Source organism: Hippopotamus amphibius, chromosome 13 (genome assembly GCF_030028045.1).
Source record: "Hippopotamus amphibius kiboko isolate mHipAmp2 chromosome 13, mHipAmp2.hap2, whole genome shotgun sequence".
NCBI lineage: Eukaryota > Metazoa > Chordata > Mammalia > Artiodactyla > Hippopotamidae > Hippopotamus > Hippopotamus amphibius.
The window spans coordinates 34,619,613-34,640,617 of record NC_080198.1 but is presented as its reverse complement, the minus strand read 5'-3'; the positions used below and the strand labels follow the sequence as shown (position 1 = coordinate 34,640,617).

General features: G+C 42.7%; 1 protein-coding gene across 6 annotated transcripts in view; it reads left to right on the top strand.

The window, feature by feature from the left end:
* The window catches only part of CACNA1D (calcium voltage-gated channel subunit alpha1 D), a 309,818-nt gene that overhangs the window by 30,301 nt on the left and 258,512 nt on the right, over positions 1-21,005 (top strand). The gene's annotated exons all lie outside the window — the stretch shown is intronic.

Here is a 21,005-nt window from a genome sequence, read left to right as displayed (position 1 = left end):
ACAGCATGTGGGATTTATCCGGCCTAGAACCCGTGTCCCCTGCATTGGCAGACAGAGTCCTAACCACTGTGCCACCAGGGAAGTCCCAGATATCCAGTTCTTTAAACAACATACATAGAAAACACTTCCCATCTCCACTGAATTGCTTTGGTATCTTTGTTGAAAATCAGTGAACCATATAAATTTAGTTCTGTTTCTGGACTTTTTCTCTTCCATTGATCTATTTGTCCGTCTTTATGCCATTTCTGCACTGTTTGGATTACTGAAGCTTTATTGTTGTTAAATCTTCAAATCAGATAGTATAAGTGGTTTTGTTTTGTTTTTTTAAACCTTCAAGAATCTATTGGCTATTCTAGGTCTTTTGCATTTTCGTATACTTTATAGAATCAACATGTCAATTTCTACAAAACAACTTTCTGGGATTTTGATTGAGATGACATTGAATCTATATATCAATTTGGGGAGAAGGACAGCTTAGCAATATTGAGTCTTTCAATCACTGAATATAGTGTATCTCTCCATTTATTTAGATCTCCAATTTCTCTCAGCAATGTTACTAGTGTAGAGGCCTTAAATGTATTTTATTAAATTTATCCCTAATAAGTTTGGTGCTATTGTAAATGGAATTTAAAAGGAATCTTCCAGTTTTTTATTGCTACTATGTAGAACCACGCTTGATTTTTATATATTGGCCTTGTACCTGTCATCTTGTCAAATTTATTTATTAGTTCCAGTAGTTGTTTTGAAGATTCTTTAGGATTTTTTTATGAAAGCAATCATCTTGTGAATAAAGATAGTCTTATTTATTGCCTTCCAATATATATGTATGAATGATTATATGTATTTTTCTTGCTTATATCATTGGCTCGGACTCCAGTACAGTGTTGAAATGCAAGTAGTGAGAATGGACATCTTTGTCTTATTCTTGAAATCAAAGGAAAGGTGGTTAGTCTTTCATCATTGAGTACAATGCTAATTGTAGGTTTTGCATAAATGTCCTTTATCGGTTGAGAAAGTTTCCTTCTATTTCTAGTTTGCTGAGAGTTTTTGTTATGAAAGGGTGCTGAATTTTGTCAGATGCTTTTCCTGCATGTATTGAGGTAATCATAGGCTTTTCCTCCCTTATTCTGTTAATGTGGTAAAGTCCACTGAATTTAAATGTTAAACCAAATGTTATTCCCAAGTTAGATCCCACTTGGTCCTGATATATTATTCTTTTTATGTGTTGCTGGATTTCATTTTCTAATATTTTGTTAAGGATTTGTGTGTGTGTGCTCTTGAGGGATATTGGGGGTCTTAATTGTCTTTTTTCTGGTAATGTCTGGTTTTGGTATCAGTGTTATGCTGGCCTCATAAAATGAGGAGTAGTCTGGTACCAGCTACTCTGCCATGACTGGCTGCAGAGTTCTAGTTTTCTTACTTTTACGTGCTGTTGGGTAAAAGAGGTGGAATTGTTTTAATAATCAGCTGAGAATTTCTGCTTTGTTAACATATGAAACATCCGTGGAATAGTATGTTTGTTGTATGTGAAGTAAATGCATTATAAGTGGGATGAACAAGTCGCCCCTGCCTCCCCTTATGCTAAAATTGCATTTATATTTTAGTAGCAAGATTTCTTTCATCGCCAAGGGAGTGAATTATCTATCTGATTGTCATTCCTTTGTAATTTATGGAATATTCAATTAATAAGGTTTTATTGTATGAAAATGTCTCATTTTTTCCCCCTCTGCCCTCTTTTGGTTGTATTTCTCCCAAATAAAAGCTTGTATTCATAAGTCAGCTAGTGCTTTTTACCTGAGTTATTTTGCATGAAGTTGGTCACATGGCCTCAGATAAAATAAAAATATTTTTTCGTGAGTGGCGTTGTAGGTTGCCGCTGCTGCTGTAGTTCCTGTTTTGGGGAGACTGTCCTTCAAAAAGAAGGATTATAAATTCAGTCTAACTTGGCAGTGGTTCAGTATAGAATGGGGTTAGGAGAAAACACACCATCAATTTTGGTGAAGTAGAAGTCTTGTGTTAAGTAAGCAGTGGGTGAGAGGGGACTGGGAGCAACCATCCTGGTTCCCATAGCGATAGTGCATCCAGGAAAAGTACAGGGAAAAAGGGAATCATTCGGGAAGAGTTTTGGGGGGGGTGTTGTGATGCTTCAGGAAGCATGCCAACTTCTACACCTCTGTCTTCAGAATGACGTGTTTAGACACACATCCTACACAATGTGTTCCACAGTACTTGCTGTGCTTCTCTTTAGTCCCTCCAATCCTAGAGGATGGTACCTCTGGGGGAGTTATGTCCCCATGTGATTTAGAAGGATCTTCTCCCCTGTTTCTTTTCAACAATCCAGGGAAGGTCAGTGAGTCATGGCACCTATAAACAAGGACCCATAACATTGCTTGGAGCACCTGGTGATCTCTGATTGACAGGTGTCCCCTCCCCTCTGCTGTCGTCCCCAGTTCCTGGGTGGTGGGCTGAGTGACGTGATGCTTGTGGGGTGGTGTGCACGTTCTCGGATGCCACAGGCCTGACCTTGATGCTGCCTCCTGTATCCTCTTTCTTGTTCCTCTGGGGAATGCTTATCAAAAGAGTCTTGGGATTGGGGACCATTTCCACATTTGTATAAAGTGGTGCCCCAGCATGAAACATCCCTCCTTGCTCTCTGCCCATTCATATCCCGTCATTCTTAAAGGCTTACTTCAAGTCCAGTGTCCGTCAGGAAGCCTCCCCCTAACTAACTACGCAAACCCCCTTTTCTTCCCTTTAGGATCTGCATTTTTCATGTGTATTATTTAGAATAGTCTCAAGAAATAACACATTTTGAACACATTTTGAAGGTTTATTTCAGAGATAGAGTCTCGGTCTGATTTAAAAAAAAATGACACAGAATGGAGGCTTTTTGTTTATTTACTTGACAGGAGTAAAAAAGTGTTCTTATACTACACAACGGGAAATGAAGCATTTACAACAAGCAGAGAATTTAGGTTATGATGAGCGTATAATGAGTGAGAGCAGAGAATTCAGGCTAAAAGAAACAAAATTGTCCGAGGTCTTGATTTCTCTCCTTGACCCCCTGAACTATTCCCTTATTCCCTTTACTTTCAGACTCCATGGCAAGATTTTTCTACAGAGATACTTCTTTACCTTTATGAATTCTTTCCACCACACCCACTCTTGTTGGGATTTTTGAGGTGTTTCTCCTGTTCGATTTGTGTACCCCAGCTCTCTTTTTATTGAGGCTTCTCTGCCAGGTGTTTTTCGGGTATTGGTATCAGAGTCAGACATCCCCAGGACCAGATCCCAGGCTGTGTAATCCTGACCAAGTCCATCTCACTGGTCTTCTTTTTATGCGTTTTAAAAAGAAGAACGAGGAAGCTTGCCTTGCAGAATGGTGGCAGACTTTGAGAGAATATGCGTCCACTGCAGCATAAGGCAGGGGCTCTGATGGTAGCTTAATGGGCCTCCCCTTGCTCTGCCCCAGGGACCCTCTCTGTCCTTGCATATCAGAGGCGCACAGTAAGTGCTCTCCCAGTGGGTTACTTACATTACAGGTAGGGTGACCTTGATAATTGATAGCCAAGGCGAGGTGAGTGTTGTCAGGCTCAGGCTTGTACTCTTGAGCTTGCTGAATTGTTGGAAGACATTTTTCATGGTGTTTACCCTGTGGCAGGTGTGGTGTGTACAAAATACTAGCCCTATGATAACATAACCCATCAGTATGACACCTAGGAAGTCGTTAAGGCCACAGGAAGTCAGTGGATATCTTACTCTGTGTCCTGCATGGAGATCTGGGAATATATAATTAAGGGAGAGAGAGAGAGACATGGAGCCCATCGTCCTGAGGAGGTGAGACCTGAACCACAATAACCTCCACTTACGGAGCAGCCGCTCTGTTCCAAGGACTGTCCCCAATAGTCACAACCACACCATAGGGCAGAGAAGTAACGTGAGGCTCCAAGGCACTGTATTGAGGTGGGTGTGCAAAATGCAGAAGTGTAAAGCGGGCACTTCAGAGCAGGGGAAGAGAGTGAAGAGATGGTTAAGGGTAAGAGATTTTAAGCACTCCGATAACTAAAATTTTATCACCTCTTGATTTTTAAGATACGCGTCATTGGCTGGAATTAGAGATTATGCTGTTGCGGAACTGACTTTTGCATGTGTGCTGGTGTTATGTTTATTGCTTGTAATATTTGTTTTGTGAAAACCCTTTACATTTGTTGGATTGTATATTCTTTGTAAGTGGGCTGAGGCAGATACTTTTCATAGCCAGGAGGAGCAGAGAGGCGGTGAGTGTGCTGAAGAGGAAGGAGGCAGCAGACTTGGATTGTGGTCACCTTCCTGTCACCCGGCGGTGTGACTTGTACCCAGTGCCACATCACCGGGTGGAGGGGCTGAACCTCAGTGTCAGGCTTGGGCGCCCGGCCTGTGGTCTTTTCTCTGGGACCCTTGACTGACGTCGTAGGGTTCCGAGCAGGTTTTGTTCTGGTTGGTACTGCCCACAATTGGCCATGGCCCGTTAGCGAGGATAGTTGGGGTGTAGACGGAGAGCCAGGCTGTTTACCAGATCAGACTGCTTTTGATGTCTCAGCCATGCCCCTTTTGAGCAATCTGTCCGTGAGCTGTTCGAGTATCTGCACTTCCCATCATGTTTTCCTTTTTGTCTTGGCTTCAAAGAAGCTCAGAGCTAAATTTATTGCTTGATTGTAGTTGCTGAGTTAGCCAAGGTTTTAAATATGTATTTTTTTACATGAGTTTTTTTCCCTTTTGATAATCTTCTTGTTTGTGTCCTTGACTGCATCCACCTTAAATCATTTTGAGAAGTAGGTCAGGTATACGTTTAGGAATCATTTCTGTAGGAGGTGAGCCATCAGACAAACGAAAACAGAGTTGGGTGACTTGGGTTAAAAAAAAAAAAAGTTTGGGATAGATTTTGCATTGAAACGCTCATTTTACTGTCCTCTCGTGGGGTAAGCATCAGGGGAAAGTTTTTCTTTATGACAATTCTTCGATTATGAAAGTACTGAAGGTGGGGTAACCTTCAGTTCTAACCTTGTAGGCAGACCTGTGATTCCCTGATCCCTTGTTTGGGGCCCGAGGCCGCTCCGCTGGAGCACTGAGCATGTGTAGCTGCTGCCTAAGCCTTCTCGCGTAGGGAGGGGGGAGACTTGGGGCCTGGTTACTGGGCGCCACTGCCCCTTGGTTCCAGCCTGCCTTCTAGAAGTGGCTTTTATGCACTTGACCGTTGTTTGGCATCAACTGTATGCTGGGCACTGATCTAGGTGCTGTATTTTTAAAGCACTTGAAGACAGCAATCATTAATAATTACAAATAGGAAAGACCCATCACACTGCCAGTACATTTTGGAGGAATGCTATTGAAGAGACTCCTAGTGGCAGATGTGGGCATTTCGAGTAGAGGAACGGAGGACCCTGTAGAAACTGAGGACACTGGTTACAGTGGCGCAAGGTAGAGGAGCAGAGTTCCTATTGCTAGGTTGTGTTTCTTGTGTGTGAGGGCCTATTGGGACACCTCTTCACAGCCATTCCAGATATTCAGGCTTATGAAGAAAGACCCTCAGACCTCTCAGCCCTTTGGTGTGGCCCCCAAAATGATGCTGGAGTTACTTCCAGAAGTTCCGTGGGGGTGGAGGATGCAGGCTGGCTGTGCTTCGCCGCCCCTCCCCTCTCTGTGGCTATTCCTTTTTGTAATGCATCTGATTGCTTTTCTTTACAAATTGCTGGCTTCAGCTTTATTTTATCTAATTTTATCTCTTCCAGCCTCGTACACCCAGAGCATCATTGGGTCCTGTGCTCATTCTGTCCCTTCCACTTCTCCTGTGCTCCCTCTGCATCCCAAGAGGGTAGGGATGAGATTTGCATAATCTCTGCCTTTTCTGGCACCGACAGGGAGGTGGCTGGCCAGGTGCTTTTCGATCTCTGGAACCTCTCCTTTCTATGTTCCCCTCCTCGTCGTGTGTCATTGACATATTTTGCTTCTTCTAAGACCTGGTCCTGTGTCCTCTCTCCCCGACTCTCTCTGCCTCCTTGTTACTTTTGACCTATATCCTACCCACCCCCATCCTGCCCTTTTTTGCTTGCTGGCTGGCTTTTCTTACCTTCTGTCACATTTACATGCTCACTATTTCTTTTTACTCCAAGCATCTGTTCATCTAAATCATGAACTGCAGTTGGTATAATTAAATATGTAATATGTTTATTTTAATATCAATATGTCACTCTGTGCGCATATTCGTAAGAGACCTGGCTGTCAGCACTGGGTCAGATCACTGTTTGCAAGTGTCCACTCCTGCCAGCTCCCCCGGGATGTCCATCAGGCGTCTCATCGGTTCTCTCTCTCTCTGTGTCTCTCTGCTCCGAGTACATGTCTCTCTTTGTGTTGCTGTCTTTCTCTCCAAAGCACATCCCCCGTTACAGGCGGGCCCCTCTCCTCCCCATAAATCCCTGTCTGTGGACGCACACAGACCCCTGGGTGAGTGAGGAGGAATCCAAGTGCTCAGTCAAGAGGCCACCGGCAGGAACCAATAAAGAACTAAAATTTCATGCCTTGCTCTTTATTTTCCTTCTGCTAGCTGCTCTAAAACGGCAGCACGTTCGTAGCTGGGAACGTGGAGCCTGGGCACCCTCCCCTGAATGTATTGCTGATGCAAAGGCTGGCAGTCAGGAGCAATCAGAGCCTCTGCCTTGCCTGCCCACCTGTGGTCCCATGTGATCCCCCTCCCCAAATAGGTGGCAGGGAAACCAGCCCATTTGTGAGGCTTCTGAGTGGAGTGACAGGAAATAGCGGATCTGGTATTAGAATGGATTATGTGGTGTTTGCTTGTCACTTCTGTTTAAAGGTAAATAAAAATCTATCTCTGCTTAGAATTCTAGCCGCCTGGCCTGTGGGTGAATATTGACTGGCAAGCATCACCTCCCATGTAGAAAGGCTTGCATGCAAGGCTGTAAATTAGAGCTCTGCCTTAGACATATCTACTTAAGGTTTTCTGCTGAGCAGAATTAGAACATATTGTTTCTTTTGAGGTTGGGAAATGCAAACAAGGATCCCCTACCTCCCAGACTAGTAAAGGAATAACTTGAAATCCCATTTTCTCAGCCATAAAAGTTAGATGAAAGCTGGGGCAGATAGATTAGAAGATTGTGGTATGTCTTGGACCACAAATTTTTATTCCTTTTCTGGAAGAGAAAAACTGCATTTTAGATTTAGATAGTTTGGTTACGTTTTGTAGGTTGTCAGATACACAGGACACTGGATTAAGTTTCTAGAGTCTTGAGTTTTAGCACAGTGAAAGGCAAGTCACTTGACATCCATGGGCTCTGGTTTCATCTGCTCTCTAAGGGAATACGAATTCCTGCTTCTTAGGAGGTAGTGAAGATCAATGGCAAACTTGTGCCAAGCACAGTGTGTGTTCAATAAGTATTAGTAACCGGTAAGCCCTTTGATAAGCCTACCGAAGGCTTGGGTGGTTTTTTGGGTTTTGTTTGTTGGTTTTACTTTGTTATATGTATGGCTGGACTTAATAACATGCTGTTTGTGCTTCTGTGGACATTGGTTCTTTTAGGGACTTAGCTGTATTGCTGTCACAGAAATTTTGAAAGAACTCATGGCTCCAAAAAGGGCTGAAAAGTTTTGAATTTCCTTTTTTTTATTTTTTGCAAGAGATTTTGAAGCTTAAGTCATGTAATTAATAACAGGGGAGGTTAAGAGTCAAAGATTTTTTTTACTCTGGTCATTTTTTAAGCTGAACTTGGCATAGGTTGAAGCAAATCTGTATCTTCTTGACCATTTCCTTTTTTTTTTACTTTAAACTGAGAAGATAGATTCTATCTATAATGAAATAATTGCAAACAGTCCTGTTAACATATGGTACTGATTTTTCACAGAAGCATTGTTGAAATGCATGGGAACTACCAGGTTAAAAGACATAAAAATAGCCAGTGCTTCATACAGTCCAGATGGTATCTCCAGACTAGGGAGGATCCAAGAGGCACGAGAAACGTCTAGAGCATCTAGAGCAGGGGTTGGAAACCACAGCCCTCAGCCAAACCATCCCGCTGCCTGTTTTGCATGGCTTGTGAACGAAGGATGGTGTTTTACATTTTTAAATGGTTAAAAAAAAATCCAAAGAAGAATACTATTTCGTGACATGTAAAGATTATATAAAATTTACATTTCAGTGACCATAAGTGAGATTTTTTTCTTTGGATCACAGCCACTCCCGTTTGTTTATATACTGTCTGTGGCTGCTTTTGTGCTACAATGTCAAATCGAATAGTTGCCTAAAATATTTACTGGCTGGCATTTTACAGAAAAAGGTTGCCAATCCCAGATCTAGGTGGTGAGGAATTTTAGTTCTAAGATGTATTAGTTGATACGTGGCTTCTTCTTGAAGTTCAGCTTTTAAACTTTAAGCCTTTTTACTTTTTAGAAACTTATTAATAAAGTATAAAGAACAACAACAAACATGTCCTATTAATCCCACTACTCAGACCACCCTTTTTTATGTTTTCTGTGATAAAAATAAAAATGCTCAGGGTAAAAAATTTTCAAACAGTGTAAGAAAGGTATGAAATAAAAACCTGTCCCCTGCTTTTTCCTCTACCCCAATTCTTCTACCCAAAGGTAACATTTAATAATTTAATATTTAACATGCCAGAAACTTTCTGTGGTTACACTGGAATATATATGTATATCCTTTTTAAACAGCTTCTCACAGAATGCTTAATTCACTAGTAAAATATCAATACCTCTGGAGTTAATTATTTAACCTTTTATTATGAAAAGTTTCAAATGTGTACAGCCTATGACACATGAGCAGAATGAACCTCATGGACCCATTATTCAGTTTCAGTATTTTTCAGCTCATGGCTAAATCCTGTTTTCTCTGTGGAACCCACTTCCCATGTTATTTTGAAGCAAATTCCAGGTACATCATTTCATCTGTAGATATTTCTGTATGTATCTCTAAAAGATAATGACTCTTTCAGAAAGCATGACCACAAACTAAAAATGTAAAAAAACCAAATTAATGTAAATTGGAACACTGGGTATTATTTAAAGTTGTCTCTCCCCCACCCCCAGTTCTCTTTTATTTTATTTATTTTAAAAAATTTATTTCTGTATTTTCAGCTATGTTGAGTCTTTGTTGCTGCACACGGGCTTTCTCTAATTGCGGAGAGAGGGGGCTACTCTTTGTTGTGGTGCACGGGCTTCTCATTGCCGTGGCTTCTCGTTGCAGAGCACAGGCTCTAGGTGCTCGGGCTTCAGTAGTTGTGGCGCAGGGGCTTAGTTGCTCTGTGGCATGTGGGATCTTTCCAGACCAGGGCTCGAACCCGTGTCCCCTGCATTGGCAGCCGGATTCTTAACCATTGCTCCACCAGGAAAGTACCCCCAGTTCTCTTTTGTCAGTTTCTTTTACTCTTTGGTTGCATCAGGATCTGGATAAGGTTCACACAATGTGATTGATTTTTGTCCTTTAAATTTTAATCTGTACGTTCCCTCAACACCTCTTCTTTTTTCCTCCTTACTACATATTTTTCAAAGAAACTAGGTTTTTTGCTAGGTAGATGTTTCATATTCCTACGGTACTGTTTAGTTTTTTTTTTTTCCTGTCCTTTAAATTTCCTGTGAATTAGTAGTTGGATCTAGAGGCTGGGTCACATTCAAGCTTATTATGATGATAAGGAGGAGGATTTTTAAGCTGGGCCACTTCATATGTGGTGGTGGATGCTTCCAGTAGGAGACTGTTAATGTCTGATTGTCTTTTTTGTGATATTAGCACTGGCTGATGTTTAATGTGTATAGCCAGTCATTCATTATATGTTGTAAAATGGTGATGCTCTACTTCTATCACTCGTTTGCCGTTTATCCGGTGAAATATGTGATTTTTCTCTACCTTTACTAGTTTTGAAGGTATTGTATTGGCTTATTAACATCCTTTAACAGTGACTGGTTTGGTTTTTTGTTTTAGAATTTAGAAAAATATTATGGATTTAAACATATTTAATGTGTTCCATTAAAGTTATTGATGCTCAAAATTTCTCCTTTTGGGCTAGTGTGAACCTTTTTTAAGTTGGTCCCTGAGTCCTTTTGCTGTGAGCCTGGTGGTCTTTGATAGCTTTCTTTCTATCTGGTGTAAAGAAGTTGAAGGTGACATTTGTTGCCCCAGATCTGAAATCAGCCATTTCTCCAAGAATTCAGTCCTGTTTTTTTTTGTTTTTTGTTTTTTTTAAAGGGAAATACTATTTCAAGACACAGTCTGGGCTCAGAGGTGCATATCCATAAACAAATAAACAGCTTTTTATAATAAAAAACACACATATAGATAAAGCAAAAAGTACAACACTTATGTAACCAACACCTAAGTCAAGAAGTGGAATATGGTAGCAGCTCAGAAATACCCTAGTGGGTCCCTTTCTGACCACATCCTCCCCCTCAGTGTAACCACTCTCTTGACTTTGATAATGACTTCCTTGCTTTTCTTTTTTGTTTTGTCACTTATATATCTGCATCCTTAAGCAATATAGCTTGGTTTTGTCTGTTTTTTACATTTTAATATAAATGGGTCAGGTTGCGTGAATTCTTTTATATCTTCTTTCATTCAACATTGTAAGATTCATTTGTTTTCATTTTCTTTGCAGTATAATATTCCATTGAATGAATAGACCATAATTCATTTATTGATTCTCCTAGGGATGTACATTTGAATTGTTGTTTCTAGATTCAAGCTGTTAAAAGATGCTGCTAAGACTATCCTTGTGCCTGTCTCCTGGAGCACATGTACCTATATTTCTGAAGGGTATATACCTAGAAGTAGAATTGCTGGATCAAAAGGTGTGTGTGTTTTTCCAAAAAGTTGTATCAATTGATACCCTCATCAACATTGTGGGGGAGGGTCCTTTGCTTCACTTCCTTGCCCACACCTGGAACTGTCAGACTTCTAATTTTTTTGCCAGTCTGTTGATTGTAAGTGGTAACTCACTGTGACTTTAGTGCTTCCCTGATGACCTGTGAGGTCAAACACCTTTTTCGTATGTTTAACTGAGGATTTGGATTTCTTCCTTTTGTGATGTTTCTGTTCGTCTTGGCTCATTTTTCCATTGAACTGTCTTTTTCTTTCTTTCTTTTTTTTTTTTTAATTTTATTTTTATTTATTTATTTTTGGCTGTGTCGGGTCTTAGCTGTGATACACATTATCTTCTTTGAGGCATGTGAGATCCTTCATTGTGGCACGTGGGCTTCTCTGTAGTTGTGGTGTGCAGGTTTTCTCTTCTTTAGTTGTGGCATGCAGGCTCCAGGGCGCGTGGGCTCTGTAGTTTGTGGCACACAACCTCTCTAGTTGAGGTGTGCGAGCTCAGTTGCACCGTGGCATGTGGGATCCTAGTTCCCTGACCAGGGATTGAACCTGGGTCCTCTTCGTTGCAAGGCAGATTGTTTACTGCTGGATCACCACGGAAGTCCCCCTGTCTTTTTTGTTTTGTAGGCATTTTGATACTTATTGGACACAGGTTCTCATGAGTTCTGTGGGTTTTATCTTCTCCCATTCTGTGCCTTTTCATTTTCTTTTTGGTGCCTTTTGATTAACACAAATTCTTGTGCTTTTTATGTCTCATTTTAGGAAATCTTCCTAAACTCTGAGATAGGTTAGAACATATAATAAAGATATAAAATATTCTATAGTAAAAGTATATAAATAAGATCTGATTTTTCAAAAGGCTTAGAGATTTGTCTTTCTATGTACATTCTCTTAAACAATCTACACAAAAGGAGTAATACTGCACCTTACTTTTTCACTTAAAGTTTTATTTTAGAGATCTTTTCAGAGCATCCATATACTAATCTACGTTCGTTTCAAGTTTTATTTCCTATTAAGTTGTGGTGCTGCAAAAAAAACCCCAAAAAACTCTTGTGCATAATCTCAGCATAATTTCATGAGTATACTGATAAAGCAAATTTTAAACAGAATTTCTGGGTCCAACAATTTGCTTGTGTTAAATATTAATAGATATTAATATTTGCTCTCAGTTAATACATGTGAAATAGCCAGCAGTCCCACTGACCACATCCAGAGAAATTATCTGGATGTGAAGTTTTTTGGACCTCACCTGCGTTGATTGCAATATGATTATTTTTAAAAGAGCGACACCTGTCACTCTCCATATTTCAAGGGAAGAAATTGCTAATTCAGCCAAATTATAGTTTGGAGCTAATTTCTTGGGAGAGTCTATGCTGTGTGGAGTATACATCATAAAGAACAGGGAGGCAGGCAGGTGCTTAACTGTGCTATAAAATCAGCACAGAGAAGCCGCTGTGAAGGACCGTGATGTTCTTTGTGGCAACTCGAGAATTCTTGGGCTTCTGAGTAATCATCCTCACCAAAGTAGGGACTGTGACCAGCCTTTTGGATCTTAGGTTTTATTCAAATTGAAATGCTTTTCCCCCCATCTTGCTTTATAAATTCTTTGAGTATAACTGTTTTTCCTCAAACATTTCCTGAGTACCTGATTGTGTTCTAGGGAATAGTGAATGCTCTAGGGAAGGTGGAGGATCAGTTGTGAGATTTATTGTCTTCAAGCAGATTACCATCGCAGAGAGGGTTTAGGTGGTAGTTTATTTGCATCATGGGCTTTTACCATTAATTTGGTATTACTCTCCTCAGGGCATCATTTAAATCAAAGCAGCTGAGCCAGTCACAAAAGACCACATGTTATATGATTCCATTAACATGAAAGTCCAGAATAGGGAAATGTATGGAGACAGAAAGTAGACGAGTAGTTGCTAAGGGCTGGGGGATCCAGGGAGCTGGGTGGTGAGAGCTAAAGGATACGGGTTTCTTTTTGAAGTGATGAAAATGTTCTAAAATTGGTGGTGATGGTTGCGCATATCACTGAATACACTAAAATCCATTGAATTGTACACTTTAAATGGGTGAATTGTATGGTACGTGAATTACATCTCAATAAAGCTGTTAAAAATATTTAAAAAAATCAGTGCAGCTGTCTTTCCTCTGCTGGCTCAGTGAGATTTCCCTATACATTCTCTGGTTACCTAAAAGAATGGATGATATAGACTACCCAGGTTTGGAGGTAGGGTCCTAAAACAGATGCCATTTCGTTGTAAGCAAAACAGCCAGTTTCTTACCAATAGACAGGAAACTTTTGATTTCCTTCTTCACTGAATACGAGTTAGTGCTGTTCAAAGGCTCTTTAAAGAAGGGATCAGCATGATTCTTTTTGCAGGGCAAAAACCCCAAAACATTGCCCACAAACCCATTTAACTCAAATTTGCGTATCGTCTCTGAATTTATAATTAGTATAGATTTTAAATGGTGTTTTCCATTTCTGAGTAAACCTTTTTTGATGCTGGGGGTGAGGAGGTGGGGTAAAGAACTTGAGTGTACAGCCGAGTTAGTATTTGTTATTCCCCAAATGTTCAGGATTCAGAGCCCTCTCTGAAGGTAGGTGTGTGGTCTATTCTCAGGAATTGGTGTATATTTATTGAGGTCTCAGTGCTTGCCTGTCCCTGTGTAAAGATGCTCTGGCCTTATCCAGGAATATAGCACCTGACCGAGACCAACATGTGAATAATAAATATTGTCCTAGTAACTGACATGTATGGATTGTGTGCTTGGCCTGTACATTTTAAAGTTGTTACAAAAGCAGGGAAAAACTCTGACGGTCGGAGGTGTCATTTTCTTGTTTAGTTCTTACAGCTGAGGTGGTGAAAGCACTCTTACTATCATTTTACAGGTGAGGAGACAGATTCATGGAGGTCAGGTGTCTTGCCCAGGGTCACATGGCCAGTAATGGGTAGATTCACTCCCAGATCTGTCCACCACCAGAGTCTGTACTTTTTCTCGTCAGGGGAGAGGGGACATGCAGTTGATAACATTTTTATTACACAATTAATACAAATTAAAAGACAAGGAAAAGCACAAAGAAGAACATAAAAGCCACCCATCACTCTACCCCAGGGGCACACCCGTCTTTAGTGTTTCTGTGTATTTCCTTCCAGTCTGTTTATGTGCCTTCTATTTTTATGTCCACCCAACCTCTGTCAGCCCATCGGTGAAGGCCGTGGCTAATTCATTAACAGACCTTGGGACTGAGGACACACAAGTCATAAATCGGAATATTTCATGGACTGGGGACTGGGGTGGGGGCGGGACACGGACCCGGTAAGTCCACACTGTAGTCCATCTCAGGGAAGGTCTTACTTGCCCTAAGTGTCGCCTTAAGCTTTCTCTAGTCCCCCAACTGTTAGACTCTCTCTCTTGTGCGACATTTAAAAAAAAAACCTATACAGGGCCACGTGCTGCAGCCCGTATGCTTATGCAGCGTGTGTGGTGAGTGTAGAAAAGTGCAGGCTGACAGTAACGGCTTTGGGATCTCAGAGGTGAGTGAGGTGGGTGGTGGGGCTAGAGGTGGCTGGAGGCTTCCCAAGACTGATGGGACTGGGTCTGGCTCGCAGCCAGTTGAAAACCTGCAAATCTGGGAAAGACAGTTCCATGTACTATGAAAAGGTCACGAGAACCTCCAGTCCTGGGAGGACTAGGCAAGGGAACAATATCAGATGGGACTTTACCCGGTGAGTCATCAGTCATTTGCTTGGTGATTGGTGGGGGTCACCCGTGGTTGTATCTGCTTCCAGCGTTAGGGGTGGTGGTGGTTAGGGCTTCATCTTTGAAGTAATGTCAGAAGAAGAGCTATATTTACGAACCAGGCTGCATCTCACGTGTGCATGCGTATTTAGATGTAAAGGCTGGGGTAGCTGACAGAATGGCTTGAGGGTAGTGAGGTTAATGGTTAGGGCTCAGGTCTCAGTTCTCTACGGTGTATCTGATCGCAGCCATTCTGCTTTCCAGCCGTGTGAGCTGGCAGACTGTTCAGCCTCTGGTTTGTGGGGCCACCCGTGACACCTGCCTTTAGCATAGCGCCTGGCCCAGAGTGAGTTCTCAATAGGCGAGCTCATGATTTGTAATTCCAGAGGAGGGGAGAGATGGATGTTTAGATTGGAAAATTGGATTCTTCTCTTTGTGCTCACAAAGAAAACCATGCTATGAGGCCTACACAAGTCACTTTTAACATTGTTTGGGCCCTCAGTTTCCTCAACAGTGAGATGATGGTTCTACATGACTGTAATTGTATGATTCTGTAGTGTTTCAGTTTGTTTTACACCATAGATAGTTACAAAAATTTTTTTTGTGTGATAACTTTTAAAATCTACTCTCGTCAACTTTCAAATATGCAAGATTGGTAACTATAGTCACCATGCTGTACATCACATCCCCAGGACTGACTTTGTAGCTAGAAATTTGTACCTTTTGACCCGCTCCACCTGTTTTGCCCATCCCCTACCCCACGTACAATTCTGTCATTTTAAAGTGTGTCTCACTGAACACAAGCTGCTGGTCAGAATAGTTCCTTGTCTGAGCTTCACCACAACACTGACGGGCAGTGACCCATCCTGCCACTTTCCCAGATGAGGAAGCAGGCTTGCAGACCTCAGAGTTTGCGAGTAGAGCATATTCTAGAAAATGAAGGCCAGGTTCCCTTTAAACTGAGTGTGTGAAATACGGATGCACCTCGAGTGGGCTTTGGCCCTTGTGGTGAAACTGAGCTGGAAAGGGGTTCTTGGAGGAGCTAGGTGAGGATTTCAGGAGACATGATTCCCGGGAGAGCTTCAGGCTAGGACTGTCATAGTAGAGCAGTAATTTACAGGCTCCTGACAGCTGGAAAAGGTCATGGTGGTGTTCTTTATAAATGAAAACAAAGTAACTTGGGGTTCAGGGAAAAATGGAAGGCCTTGTAAAGACTGACCTCAAAATCCCCGTTTGTTATCATGTCAGAATTTGATTTGTTTGATGCAATTAGCTCAGTCTGGACACTTCCTTATTCTAAAAGCAGCTGGGATTCAGGGCACAGGATAAAGCAGCGTTGGGGCAGGGGAGGGGGTGGGGAGGAGGCCCTCTGGCAACAGTGGAAAGGCCAGATTGTTTGTATTGTGTGCCCTGATGTAATTCTTTGTCTGCCCTCTGTGGTTTATCTCTTTCCATTTTACGCATCGTTCTTGTAAAGCAATTACAGAAGCAGGGATAAATAGGCAGTAGCAGAGTGGATCAGAGCCCTTTAGAATGGATAACTGATGCAAATCGGGCTTCAGCTCGTGGAGGGTGAGGAGTGTGTAAGGATGGGGCAGGGAGAGATTCTTCCTTGGAGAAATGTTGGCCACAGGGGCATGAGTATTGCATACTGGGCCTCTTCGGCCGGGCCCTCCAGCACCCGAGTTCCTTCTAAGCGGCTTATTGGCTGCACGAGGACTGTGGCTGCGGTGGTGGCCGCCGCAGCCGAGCTGTAATTTAGATGTTACCACTGCTCAGCCATGAAAGGTCCGTGCCAGGCTGCTCTGTCGTAGTTCTGGGAGGGAGGTTTGGGCCCTGGGGGAACTGCCCGCTGCACTTGGAGTCTGGATGATTCCAGGACCCCCGGGAGCAATGCTTGGACCCTCACTCACCTCAGTGGGTTGGAGTTGGGTGGGGGTCCCCAAACCAAACTGTTTGTACTTCTAGGGGTAGGCACTGAGTTTATAGCTATTTGGGGGTCAGAGTTGAGATTAATTTCTGTCCTTGGTTTTGTTAAGAGTGGCCTTTGGCTTAGGCTTTTGAGGACTGACTGCTCACAGCCGTAATTTAGCCTTCGAAAGGCCCTGAGAGCCAGGACTTGGCTAGCGGGGATGAGAAGCCAGTTCTGAAGAGACCCAGCTTCATTTATGATTGGGTATTTCTTCTGCATTTGTTTTTGCCCCTTGTCTCCTACACTGAGCTCTCCCCCCACCCCCCACCTTGTCTTTGCAGAAAGTTTTGTGTGACAGAGCCCAGCTCACCAGCCTGGCCCTGTCAGCATGCTTACTACTAAGTCTGTTGCACTGTACAAATCCATTGCCAAGTAAATGAATAGCAAATGGCCCTGGCCCCTGACATTGGGCAAGTGGCTTGACTCTTCTGAGTCTCAGGGATTTTTTTTTTTTTTTTTTTAATTTTAAAAGGTTCATAGTAGGGATAACAATATACCCCATGGTTATGAAGAAACGTATGTAAAAGTTATTCAAATGATGGAACATTTATAGAGATAAGATGGCATTCTCATGTAAAGTGAGACTTTCTGTAGGAAAGTTGTTTGCAATAAATTGCATTATTACATACTCGCTTATATGGTACTTAATATTTGACCAAAGAGCTTTTATTTTGTTATTCCTTTTTGATCTCATCAATTGTGTGCAAGCAAGAGGCAGGAATCATTAACTCTCCACCGCCATTTGACAAAGGAGGGGAACTGAGGCTCCCGGATGTTGTGACTTGTCCAGGGTTGTTTACTGAATAAATGGCCACATGAGTAATGCAGTGAGGCCAGCGCCCTTGCCATCACTGTGTGCAGAGCATTAGGGCTCCCTGGTCATGGCTCTGAGGGCTCACCTGCCTGTCTGCTGCCTGCGTTCGTTTGCTCCGCAGCTCTTGACTGAGGGCAGCTGGTGGCAGGCCCTCTGCTGGGTGTTAGGAATGTCGTTAACCAGGGGCCCCGGCGCTTGCCCTCTGGGAGCCTACAATCTGGCAGGGGAGGCAGACCGTAATAATTACGGTGTCAGTCGGTCCTCTTTCTCTTCTGCCTCCTGGGAACGTGCCAGGGGCGGGTGGAAGGAGACTTGGCTCCCTGACCTTGGGCTTTCTGTCTCTCTCCTTGTGGGACGTCCTGAGACGGCTCCTTGGATGGTGCCTGTTAGGGTTGCGCCTGCTCCTGCCCGAGGCTGTGTGTGCTCAGCAGTTGGAGACCGTGGAGGATGTGCTAGTGTGGGCTGGAGGGCTGTGAAGACAGAAGAGACAGGGAGCTTTCTCCAAGGAGACACATTTGGAACCAGCTCTTAAGGATGATGACAGTGGTCCCTCGGGGGCATTGCCTCTTCTGCTGGCTGTCATGACCCACGGTGGGACGTTGGCAGCTTTCACTGGGACCTCTTGTCCTACTTGTGAAATCTTAGTACTGGTTCACTTGTTCTGAGTAGAGCTGGACATGACAAGGCAATGAAGTTCTGCCTTTGTCCCTTTAACACCCTCTCCTTAGAGCTTTCCCCAAGGGGGCGGTAAAGTGGGACCACTTCTTGGCACTGATGGGCAATCTTTCCAGCATGAGGGACAGGGTTTGGTCCAGAAAGGGGAGCTGAGGAGAGTTAACCCAGATTTCACAGCTGGGTGGGTGGAGGGAGTTCTGGGCTCATCAAACAAGGAAAGTTTTTTCCTCTTGCATTATGGAACAGAGGTGATTTGCAGCCTTCTCTGTGGTTGTTTTCCCGCTTCCTCTCTTGGTCCTTTGATTCATTCTGCCTTATATCATGTCTTTGTTTTCCCTCTTTGTACCTTTCTCTCCTGAAAGAGGATTTGGCGGAATGGTTAGAATCATGTTAAATACACTAGCTTTGTGGCTTAGTTGTTGGTGCACAAAGGAAGTGAAGTGAATACACACCTTGGCTGTGATCCTTCACAGATTGTATCTTCCCAGAGAGCCGAATTTTCCAGAGTGCTGAAGCTGAATTTTATCCATTGTAAGCAGCAAAGCTTTTCTTTATTTTTAAAAATCCATCTTCAGGGAATTCTCTGAAATGTATTACACATACACACACACTGCCTTTGTAAGCAGACCGCTCGAAACCTAACCTGACGTTTCCTCCAGCACGCAGGGTCAGTATTTGGGACATCGAAGGTTATTCTGTGCTGGAGGAATGATGCCTTTGGGTTGTTTGCCCCTATAGTAAAAGGCGTCAGAGTCTCATACTTTGCTGATTCTTGTATCTGGGCTTTTTTTTTTTTTTTTTCCTTCTACTGTGTTAGCTGTTACTTTTTCTTGCAATTTCTCTCCCCTTCTCATCTGTGTGTTTAGGAACAAGAGAGCAATTTATTTAGAAATGTAAGAACAACATCTACCATAGAGTGGGTTCTTATTGTACGCATTGCAATAGTGCTTTTCACGAATGTTCCATTTAATGCCCACACAGCGCTGGGAGACATAGCGTCATCATCCTTATGTTACAGAAGAGGGAACTGAGCAGCAGAGAAGGCGACCACATATCCTTCTTGCCTGAAATACAGGAAATTAATTCAACAGGCATTCATTGGGGGCTTCTAGCGTACTTGTTAAGCATCAGTAATTATAAATAATTGGTGGGGGGTGTTGACCAGTAACGGTGAAAGAGTTTGAATAATAGAATATTCTTAAACGGGCTGGTTATTTACAGGGCTTCATAGAGCTTTGTGCTGTTTTACAACACTTACAGGGATTTCAGCATGAGAGAAACAGTCTTTGTAAATTGAATTAAAATGCAAAAGTAGTCTTCTCCCTGCTGCTTGGGGTTCAGTTCTCCAGACCGGAGCAAAGTTGAGTGCAGTAGTCATTCTTTCTTTGTCACCGATATGGTTGTCATAATTTGCGTTCATTTATACAGTCTAATTGTCCTCATCTTGAAAGGGCTTTGATTTAAATTCATTTCCATTGCTTTTGCCAGATGGAAATGACATGCACTTACGCATTTGAATTTACGTTTGCCTGAGACTTTGAAACCCTGTAGACAGAGTGAGCCCAGCTCTAGATGATGAGCCAGCAGACTTGGGCTCCTGTTTACTCTCGACTACCAATTCGTCGTGGGGCCCTGAGCAGAAGTGATGACTCTGCTGGGCCTCGAGCTCTTCTACTTTAAAATGATGGGGGAAGGAAATCTGGTAGAATTTCTAGTCTGGGACATTCTATGAAGAGTCTGTTCTGTCTCAAATGATTGCAACCAGAGATACAGGTCTATAGGTACTTGCTCTGAAGAGGGCTGTAGAAGCGGTGGTATTTAAATGCAAACCACTGGCTTATAAAATTCTCTGAAGGTTGATTCTTTGAAGGATGTTATACTTGCCCTTGGAGTCTTGCTTATTTAAAAAAATTTATTTTCTTTGTATTCTTCATTGGCTTTTCAAGCGTTTTCTGTGTAGACAGCTCAGAAGTGGTTTTCAGACCTGTGTCAAATTAATTTATTGTAAATTCTAAGCTAGTAGATTTTCTGTTAATGATGTTCTTGTACTGTCTGTTCACCTTGGCCTTTAACACTGAGTAAATTAGAGAGCATGGGGAGAAATCTTCTTCTCTTCAAATACTCAAAGGGTTATTTTTTTCTCCTGAGCAGCTCTGCATATCTATATGGGACAGAAGTAGAATAAAAGGAGTTAAAATGGAGGAGACTTCAGCTGGACACACAGAAGGCGAAAAGCAGCCTGATTGTGTGCCCAAACCGCTGCAGAGCTGCTGTGAGGAAGAGGTGGCGTGTGGTGTTGGCCTGTTCCGAATGGCCCCTTGTAAAAAAAGAATGTGTTCACAGGCCCTGGGGGAAGGGCCTGCTGGAGGAGAGGGGAGAGAGCCAGGGATGCCCTTCCAGGGATGCTGCTGAGGGCAGGTGGCAGCCGGGGAGTTGGCTGGCCTTCAAGTTTCCTTTTTATGCTTGGATCTTGAGCTGGTAAGATATGGCACCTGGATCAGGCAGTGCAGAGCAGTGGTTAAGTTCTCTGTGTTTTTAATGTTCTCTGATTACCAGGATGTTCAAGGGCAGTGAGTCATGGTGCTCAGTTCCCCTTGGAACCATGGCGCAGGGCTGACAGCATAGGTTTTCCCTTCACCCCAGGTCCAGATCTCTCTCCCTTAGCAGCATCCGTGGTACTTGGAGGCGGGTGAGTCTCTGACCCTGCATTCCTTGACTCCTAATGAACTGTCAGGCTTTCCCCTATAATTGGGTCAGGCAGCCATGTGACCTGCTCACTGCCAGTTTCTTTTTTGAAAAGATGTTAATCTCATGGATCATTTTGAAGATTCTCCATGGATATGCAACATGGCTTGAGCAAATTGGGTAATTTTTCATTTGTTCTTTGGGATAGGTTGTTTCGGTAGTCTTCTTTGCAGGTTGTTTTGTAGTCTTCT